This window comes from Octopus sinensis, linkage group LG11 (genome assembly GCF_006345805.1).
Source record: "Octopus sinensis linkage group LG11, ASM634580v1, whole genome shotgun sequence".
Lineage (NCBI taxonomy): Eukaryota > Metazoa > Mollusca > Cephalopoda > Octopoda > Octopodidae > Octopus > Octopus sinensis.
The window spans coordinates 53,356,538-53,366,775 of record NC_043007.1 but is presented as its reverse complement, the minus strand read 5'-3'; the positions used below and the strand labels follow the sequence as shown (position 1 = coordinate 53,366,775).

The following is a 10,238-nucleotide window of genomic DNA, read 5'->3' as shown; positions in this document are numbered from 1 at the left end:
AATACACATACGCATACATAAATGTATACATATGTATATACATATGCATACACATACACACACACACGCGCATCTATATTTACATAAATACATACATGCATACAAACATATACATGTATACATACATGCATACTCAAATAATAAATATAAATATATATACATGCGATTACCTATCATACAGACGGATGCATACATATAAACATATAAACATACACCTATATACCTATTTACACATATGTATATATACATACATACATACACATACACATAAAACTACATACCTACATATACATAAACACACAGGCGTACATATATATATACATATATATATATATATATATATATGTATATATATCCACATACATACACACACACACACATACACACACATATATACATACATATACATGTATGTAAATACACGCACACATACATATATACACACATATATATATACACACACATATATACACACATGTACATATATATATATATATATATATATATATATATATATATACACACACATATATACACACATGTACATATATATATATATATATATATATACATATACACATACATATACATACACACACATCTACATACACATACATATACATCCGTACGCACACCCTTATACACACATACATCCACACAGAGGTATACAGGCATATACACACATACACACACATATACATGTATATATATATATATACACATACATATATATATATATATATATATATATTATATATATATACATACATATATATACATATATATACATACGAACACACACAAATACTCATATATATACACATATATTCACCAATACACATACGCATACATAAAAGTACACACACACACGCGTATCTATATATACATAAATACATACATGCATACAAACATATACATATATACATACATGCATACTCAAATAATAAATAATAAATAATAATAAATAATAAATAATAAATAATAAATAATAAATAATAAATATATACACGTGCAATTACCTATCATACATACGGATGGATACATACATATAAACATACACATATATACCTATTTACACATATGTATATATGCATACATACATACACATACACATTGTAGCAATATCGTCTCTCATTACTATCTTCACTGTTGGAGGAAAGCAAAAAGAATGATCTCGTTTGAGATAACAAACATCTTCGGCTAGTTCAACATTGTTGTAAACACTAATTCGATTGGCTGGCACGTTGGTCTCTACTACGTTCGCACCGCTGGTTATCACTTGACGCGATTTCCTCCGCTTATTTTCGCGCCATAGTTCCAAGCAGCCAATCACAGCTTCCCATTTCTGAAGTTCATTTGGAGCCGTATAAACCTTATATAAAGAAGGTTTTTCAGACAAATATTCGTCTTAGGCTTTTAGTTCTTTTCAGAGCTAAGTCTCTGACCACAGAGCTCGTCTGTCGGCTTAAGACCTTCTAAGGTCTTGGTCGGAAACCATATAACCAGACATAACGGCATCACCAACTCCGTCGCTACCTACGAAGCTTTAGCTCGTACATAAGATGGCTACAAAACCAACTCATATTGTTTGCGTGAAATCTCACCACGGAAAAAACGGCTACAGTTAACATATCTGGAGTATATTCATATCAAGAGAAAGATAAACGCAACAAGCGATTCAACAGATGTCAGCTCCGAGACACAACATCTTGATATTGAACTTGAAACGAACTTAGTGAGTGATGTGAATATCTGATCTTGTACTTTCGGGGTACAAGAAAGCAATCACTCACTAGCCGTTGCTTTACTGTCCAGAATTCTACTAGTCAGAAACAACAAGACGCAGACGTGAAATATATATAACTACTTTATTCTCTTTCTTGGTAACAATAACAATAAGTGTGTTATCTGATGTCCTTGATTCTGGGCGCGCAAGGCTGAAAGTTAATAGATTGTAATATTTACAATGTCCAGCCGCTAAACCAGAAAGGGGTCAAGATGGCGTCGAACAGGGAAGTTGAATGTGGTCGGCAACAATTTGGTTAAAGGCATTCGGCCGACTGCTGCTATCAACCGGAGAGAATATATGCGTGACCGCCGCCTTCAATCGCTGGGTCCCAAGTCGCCGCTTGCTGCTGCTAGTGGTCAAACGTTCTACGATCCCCCTGCCTTGGCCAGGGTCGTGCTTCCGGTGGTTCGCGCATGCGCGAGAGGGCCCTTCCTTTCTGTGCCTTGGTGAAGGCACCAACACGCGCGAAATACAAATGGACGGTGCGCGAGCGCGCGCCGTTGTAGGATCACTACAGGCTCCCCTCCAGTGCGTACGCACGAAAGGAAACTTATTGTAGTGACTGCAAAACTCAAGGTGGACACCAGATAACCAAATAGCACACAATAATATAATGGCAAAATTTATAACATACACAAGAAATTTACTAAAGGAAAAAGAGAAAAAATACTCAATGAGCAAAATCAAGAGTGCATGCATGAAAGTGTATACGTCACAAAGTATAGAACCTTCCGCTGAAGGGAGCGGAAGAAAAGGCAGAACTCACAGTTATTGAACCTAGGCGAAATTAAAAATCCAACTTCTCTAAAGGTAGTTGATCCTGCGAAATAGCAGTTAAATCAATTGCTGCAGGAGAGGAAATGGAATTGACAGAAGCTCGCTAGTAACACAAAAGGCAAAAGTGCAAACATGCTGGTGTGATGCGCGACACAGATAATTTTCTGTTAATTACGTGACCAACAGTGGTCTAACAGGGAAAAATAATTACGCCTAAACATGGCGCAGCGCATGTGAACATCCGACGTCCTATGAGTCGGGAAGAACTAAGCGACTGCAAACGTGTTGCAAAAAACAAGGCAAGTACACGTGCGGAGCAAGAGGCGCATGAAATGCAATAGAGCTTGCCAGACCGAAAAACAGCAAATGAATATGCCAGTGGTTAAGCGATTATATGCTTCGTTCGTATAGGAACAAAAGTATGACATGCTGGCGCGTTATAATGGACAAACAACCCTCTCTATGTATACGTGACCGCTAGGTCTATAGAAAGAGGGTGTCCACAAAAGCAAATTCAGCATGGAAAAAAACAAGCGAGAAAAGCATGTGTGACGTATGTATGTGAGAGAGAGCATTTATGTGTGTGTACGTGTGTGCGACAGAAATACATACAAGGTGAATGCGAGCAAAATACAAAAAATACAGCGCATAGAAAAATGTCTCTCATGTGCTATTTCAGACAAGAGTTAATTTACCAGTCTGTAATAGCCTGATGTACAAATAGCAGTTCGTTCTGTAACAGAATGTTGAGATCACAAATGCAGATGCCGATTGAACACATATCGTGTAGCGGTTGTGGCTTCAATGCTGTGACAGGTTAACTGGAACAGAAGAAATCTCATAGATAGTGCTGGGCTGTGAATTCTTGGTGTGCATATGCACAAAACAGCGTGCACGCTAAAGTTCCGCGAGTTGCTATGTACATCTTGTGGAGGTCGACGGTGTTGAAAGGCGACGGTGGTGGAGGAAGGCGACTGTAGTGGACTTGGGACAACATCGTTCTTAGTGATGATGGCGACGAAGATAGCGACGACGTGAAGTAGACAGACGACGATGATGATGACGAAGGTGGAGAAGAGGCATCGAATAGATGATGGCGTCCGTCATCATGGCTGTAGAATAAGAAAGAGGCTCCTTCTACAACTGTTTGTGGTGGCCGGAAACAAATCGTCGAAAGATGAATGCGTAGAGTTAATCGTGTTCCGACTTCGCAGAAAAACTGGATTTTTTTTTTTGTTGATAAGTGATCTCTGGTTTTAGACCAGAATCACGTCGGGGTCACCAGTGAAACGAACTTAGTGAGTGATGTGAATATCTGATCTTGTACTTTCGGGGTACAAGAAAGCAATCACTCACTAGCCGTTGCTTTACTGTCCAGAATTCTACTAGTCAGAAACAACAAGACGCAGACGTTGAAATATATAACTACTTATTCTCTTTCTTGGTAACATAACAATAAGTGTGTTATCTGATGTCCTTGATTCTGGGCGCGCAAGGCTGAAGTTAATAGATTGTAATATTTACAATGTCCAGCCGCTAAACCAGAAAGGGGTCAAGATGGCGTCGAACAGGGAAGTTGAATGTGGTCGGCAACAATTTGGTTAAAGGCATTCGGCCGACTGCTGCTATCAACGGAGAGAATATATATGCGTGACCGCCGCTTCAATCGCTGGGTCCCAAGTCGCCGCTTGCTGCTGCTAGTGTCAAACGTTCTACGATCCCCCTGCCTTGGCCAGGGTCGTGCTTCCGGTGGTTCGTGCATGCGCGAGAGGGCCCTTCCTTTCTGTGCCTTGGTGAAGGCACCAACACGCGCGAAATACAAATGGACGGTGCGCGAACGCGCGCCGTTGTAGGATCACTACAAACTATTACACGTCGTGTACCTCATAAACAGTAAATCAATTACCTGTCTTTAGTTCTTGTAAGAACTAGCTTCAGAGACAGCGCTAAACAACAAAATGATACAAGGGTTCCTTAACCACTATGCCAATGTACGCTCAACAACCAAAGACTGCTATCTTCCACCATCAGGTACTTTTCTATGTCAACCACATTCATTGTTCTGTCGCACACTAACACACAGACACAAACACGTGTTGCATGCTCCCATACACTTCCAACCTTAACTTCATTGTAAATAAAATCTTATCTTGCCTCTCAAACAGTGACTTGTTGTCAATCCCTTATGTTCTATTGTGCCGCATGTATAAATGGTTTGTCTAACTCAACAAGAATGGGATCGCGTGCGATTGTATTATCTATATGATGCGACCACATGTGATCCCGTTTTACTGGTGACCCCTCAAATACGCAGCCATTCTGATATACTATGCGGCCAACATAAGTTACGGATTGATTGACACAAGAACGCTGAGGAAGGAACTTTTTAAAGAAAAAGAAAAAAAAAGAAAAAAAAAAAAATTTTTATCGTCGTTTTGTCTATGACAAAACGTCTGGCAAGAGGCTATATGTAGCAATATCGTCTCTCATTACTATCTTCACTGTTGGAGGAAAGCAAAAAGAATGTGTGTGCGTGTATGTGTATATATATATATGTGTATGTATATATATGTGTATATATATGTATATGTATATATATGTGTATGTGGTTTTGTGTGTACATAGTTATGTGTACGTTTATGTGAAAGTCGGTACACTTATGTATCTCTTATTATAAAAGGCAAATTTTATCTGCCTCCCTTTGGGAGTTATACAAATCTACAATATAGGATTTCTTCAATTACAATTTACCTAGCAGTTTTAAGAGTACAATGCATCGCGTCATGCCAGGTCCAGTTTTTAAAATTTAAACTCCAATTAAGCAAAATTTACAGAAAACTCACATTCTGGTGTGTGTGTCAAATGCTTTTCTTAGTCTGGTTTACACCACACGCAAACGCACACAACAGTGGGCAACGAATAAAATGAAAGTAATTGACTTACTGTAGTGAGTGATTCTTTCACTCTGCTTCCCACTTCCTCTTTCACACATACACACGCAAATATATAATAAAATTGTAAGCTAACGTGCGTGTGTGTGAGTGGGTGTGTGTGGGTTGTGCGCGCGTGTGTGTGTGTGTGAGGGTGGTGTGTGTGTGTGTGTGTGCGTGTGCGTGAGTGTGTGATAGGAAAGTTTTTTACGACGAATATACACCTATATCCAAGTAGCAGAAAGATAAGACAGTAAGGTGTGATTTGAGGGAGATTGGGCTGCTATTTCTACCATGTCTAGCTGCCATGTAGGGGTCTCCCTCATAGGCTCATACATACATATATACATAGATAAGACAGTAGGTGTGATTTGGGGGAAATTTGGCTGCTATTTCTACCCGGTCTAGCTGCCATGTAGGGGTCTCCCTCATAGGCTCATACATACATATATACATAGATAAGACAGTAAGGTGTGATTTGGGGGAAATTTGGCTGCTATTTCTACCAGGTCTAGCTACCATGTAGAGGTCCCCCTCATTGGCTCATATATATATATACATAGATAAGACAGTAAGGTGTAATTTGAGGGAGATTTGGCTGCTGTTTCTACCAGGTCTGTTAGGCCTTCTCATGTAAACTCAAGCTTTCTCATGCCTTGACCAAAGCAGAGAATGTATTCTTTTATTCTTCTGCTTTTTCCAGCCATTGGTCTGTGGCCATGCTGGGGCAATGCCTTGAAGAATTGTAGTTTAATGAATCAACTCCACTTTTATTTTTGTAAGCATTGTACTTATTCTATCTGTTTCCTTTGTCAAACCACTAGGTGACAGGGATGTAAACAAACCAACATTCGTTGTCAAGCGTGGGTGAGGACAATCACAAGCACAGACACGCACACACACACACATACATGCATACACATATACACACATACATACATACATACATATATATATATGTGTGTATATATATATTGCAGCGTGGAAGGTGTTTGTAAGCCATTAAGAAACACACAAAAACCGTTACATTCACTTCAACATTTAAATTTAATTTGCCAAAATATTTTCGTCGCTTTGAGACCGCGACCTGTTCACTGACAAAAATATCGTGCTAACAGGTCGCGGTCTCAAAGCGATGAAAATATTTTGACAAATAAATTAAATGTTGAAGTGAATCTAACGGTTTTTGTGTTTCTTAAATGGCTTATAAACACCTTCAACGCTGCAACTGTTTTCGTTCCAGCACACGATCTCAGATCAAGTCACTTGCTATGCAAGTACATCTCTGTAACTATATATAATTTATATATATATATATATATATATTATGTATATGGTTAAAAACAGTAAGATAACAAAAGAAAGAAAGAGACCTCATATTATGTAAATAGAGGAAATCTTTATATATAAAAGTGAGGTTGTGTGTCCGTCTCCTACGATTTAGATCCTAACTACTCCCACATTTTGCGGTGCAGTTTAACCAAAACCGGGTATCATATAGTCGTGATTCATATCGAGACCGTCTGGGTATTAGCGCGCGTCTACGATGAGTATACGATTTTTAAAAAATTTACCATCAATTTTTCCCATTTTTAATCCATTTTTGACATATATAAGGGAAGCAACTCTCTAAAATTATTATTAAATCTCAGAACGTAAAAAGCTACAGTAACACCCTCCCCCTTTGTGGTTAGCCATATTGAGATGGCTATTATACTTTACATCTCTAAAAATGCTTATATAATTATTTCCCTTACAAACCGAGCAACGCGGGGCGATACTGCTAGTGTATATATATATATGTATATATATATATATGTATATATATATATGTATATATATATATATATATGTATATATATATATGGTATATATATATATATATATGTATATATATGTATATGTATATATATATATATATGTATGTATATATATATGTATGTATATATATGTATATATATATATATGTATATATATATGTATGTATATATATATATGTATGTATATATATAATGTATGTATATATATGTATATATGTGTATGTGTATATATATATGTATGTATTATATATATATATATGTATATATATGTATATATGTGTATGTGTATATATGTATATATGTATATATATATATATATATATATATGTATATATGTATATATATGTATGTATATATATATGTATGTTATATATATATGTATTATATATCTATGTATATATATATATATATGTATATATATATATATGATATATATTTATATGTATATATTTATATGTATATATTATATATATGTATATATATATATATGTATATATATATATGTATATATATATGTATATAATATATATGTATATATATATATATGTATATATATATATATATGTATATATATATATTATATGTATATATATATATATGTATATATATATATATATGTATATATATATGTATATATATGTATGTATATATATATATTTATATATATAAGTAAATATTATAGATAGTATGTATAATATATATGTATATATATGTATATATATATATGTATATATATATATGTATATATATATGTATATTATATTATGTATATATAATATGTATTATATATATTGTTAGTATATGTATATATATACTATATATGTATATATATATGTATGTATATATATATATATACATATATACATATATTATATATATGTATATATATATGTATATATATATATATACATATATATATGTATATATATATATGATATATATATGTATATAATATATATGTATATATATATATATATGTATATATATATATATGTTATATATATATATATATGTATATATTATATGTATTATATAATATATGTATATATATATATGTATATATATATATGTATATATATATATATATGTATATATATATAATGTAATATATATTATATTATATATATATAATATGTATATATATGTATATATGTATATATATATATGTATATATATATATATATATATGTAATATATGTATATATATATATGTATATATATACGTATATATATATATGTATAATATATCTACATATGATATATATATATATATATATATGTATATATATGTATATATATATATATGTATATATATATATATGATATATATATATGTATATATATGTATATATATGTATATTATGTATATATATATATATATGTATATATATATCTCTTATTATAAAAGGCAGATTTTAGCTGCCTCCCTTTGGGAGTATAGAAATCTACAATATAGGATTTCTTCAATTACAATTTACCTAGCAGTTTTAAGAGTACAATGCATCGCGTCATGCCAGGTCCAGTTTTTAAAATTTAAACTCCAATTAAGCAAAATTTACAGAAAACTCACATTCTGGTGTGTGTGTCAAATGCTTTTCTTAGTCTGGTTTACACTACACGCAAACGCACACACACAGTGGGCAACGAATAAAATGAAAGTAAATGTAATATTTGTTTCTGTCTATCACGCTGAGTAAAATGTATGGGAAGCTAACAGATAACAGTGAGTGAAAATGTTCTTGGAAGAGAGTAAATTAGCGACAGTGATTTGAGGAAGACTAAACTGAAACTATGAAACAGTGTTTATGTATAGACAGACGACACTTATATAAACCCTTTCGTTACCAAACCGCCCGAATTTACCTATTCATATTTAAATGAGAATATCAGAGTAAATCTCTTTAGTACATTCGTGAAAACACGTATTATACTTCGTAAACACTTCAAATACAGTTTTGTACAAAAACGAAGTGTAATTTTAATTCCGTGAATTATGGGAGATTTTTTTCCGAAATTTGTTCTGTTGTGTTTTCAAAATTTGTAATTCTGACAAAAAATTGATACGAATTTCATTATATCAAGCAGCAAGTCAGAATTCGAGGATTTTCTACTGAAGACCTTCATAAATCTAACTCTATGACTGAAAAAAAAAGCATCTTTATATAAGAGTGAAGTTGTGTGTCTGTCCCTTCGATTTACATTCGTAATTACTCCCACATTTTGCGGTGCAGTTTAACCAAAAGCGGGTATCTTATAGTCGTGATTTATATCGAGCCCTTCTGGGTATTAGCGCGCGTCTACGATGAGTCTACGATTTAAAAAAAATTTACCATCATATTTTTCCATTTTAATGCATTTTTTCGCTTTTATATAAGGGAAGTAACTCTCTAAAAATATCTACGATGTGTCAACGATTTAAAAAAAATTTACCTTAATTTTTTTTCAATTTTTAATGCATTTTTTTTGCTATTTTTTGGCTATAACTCTCTAAAAATGCTTATATAGTTATTTCCCTTACAACCCGAGCAACGCCGGGCGATACTGCTAGTGTATGAATATAACACGTGCGTTTGTGTATGTGTATGAGTGTGCATGTGTGTGGATGTGCGTGTGTGAGTGTTTGTGTTCGTATCAGTGGAAAAAAGATAGAAAGGAAGGGAGAAGGGCAATAAATGGTGTCTTTAGGCCGACCAGGCTTGCTCCCTTGGGAGAGCTGGCCTGGTGAGTCGAGGTCAAAATAAAAATAAAGATAAAGATAAAATTAAAATTAGGGAAGAAACGTGTGTGTATGTGTGTGCATGTATATGCATATGTATGTGTATGTATATATGTGTGTATATATATATATATATGTGTGTGTATATATATATATATATGTGTGTGTATATATATATATATATATATAGATATGTGAGCGTGTGA

General features: G+C 33.7%; 1 long non-coding RNA gene across 1 annotated transcript in view; it reads right to left on the bottom strand.

Moving 5' to 3' along the window:
- Window positions 1-4,215: 4,215 nt before the first annotated feature.
- LOC118765277 overlaps window positions 4,216-10,238 on the bottom strand; it is a 7,659-nt gene continuing 1,636 nt past the window's right edge. The window contains exon 3 of the long non-coding RNA XR_005001116.1: window positions 4,216-4,424. This is a non-coding gene — a long non-coding RNA (uncharacterized LOC118765277). The remainder of the gene's footprint in view (window positions 4,425-10,238) is intronic.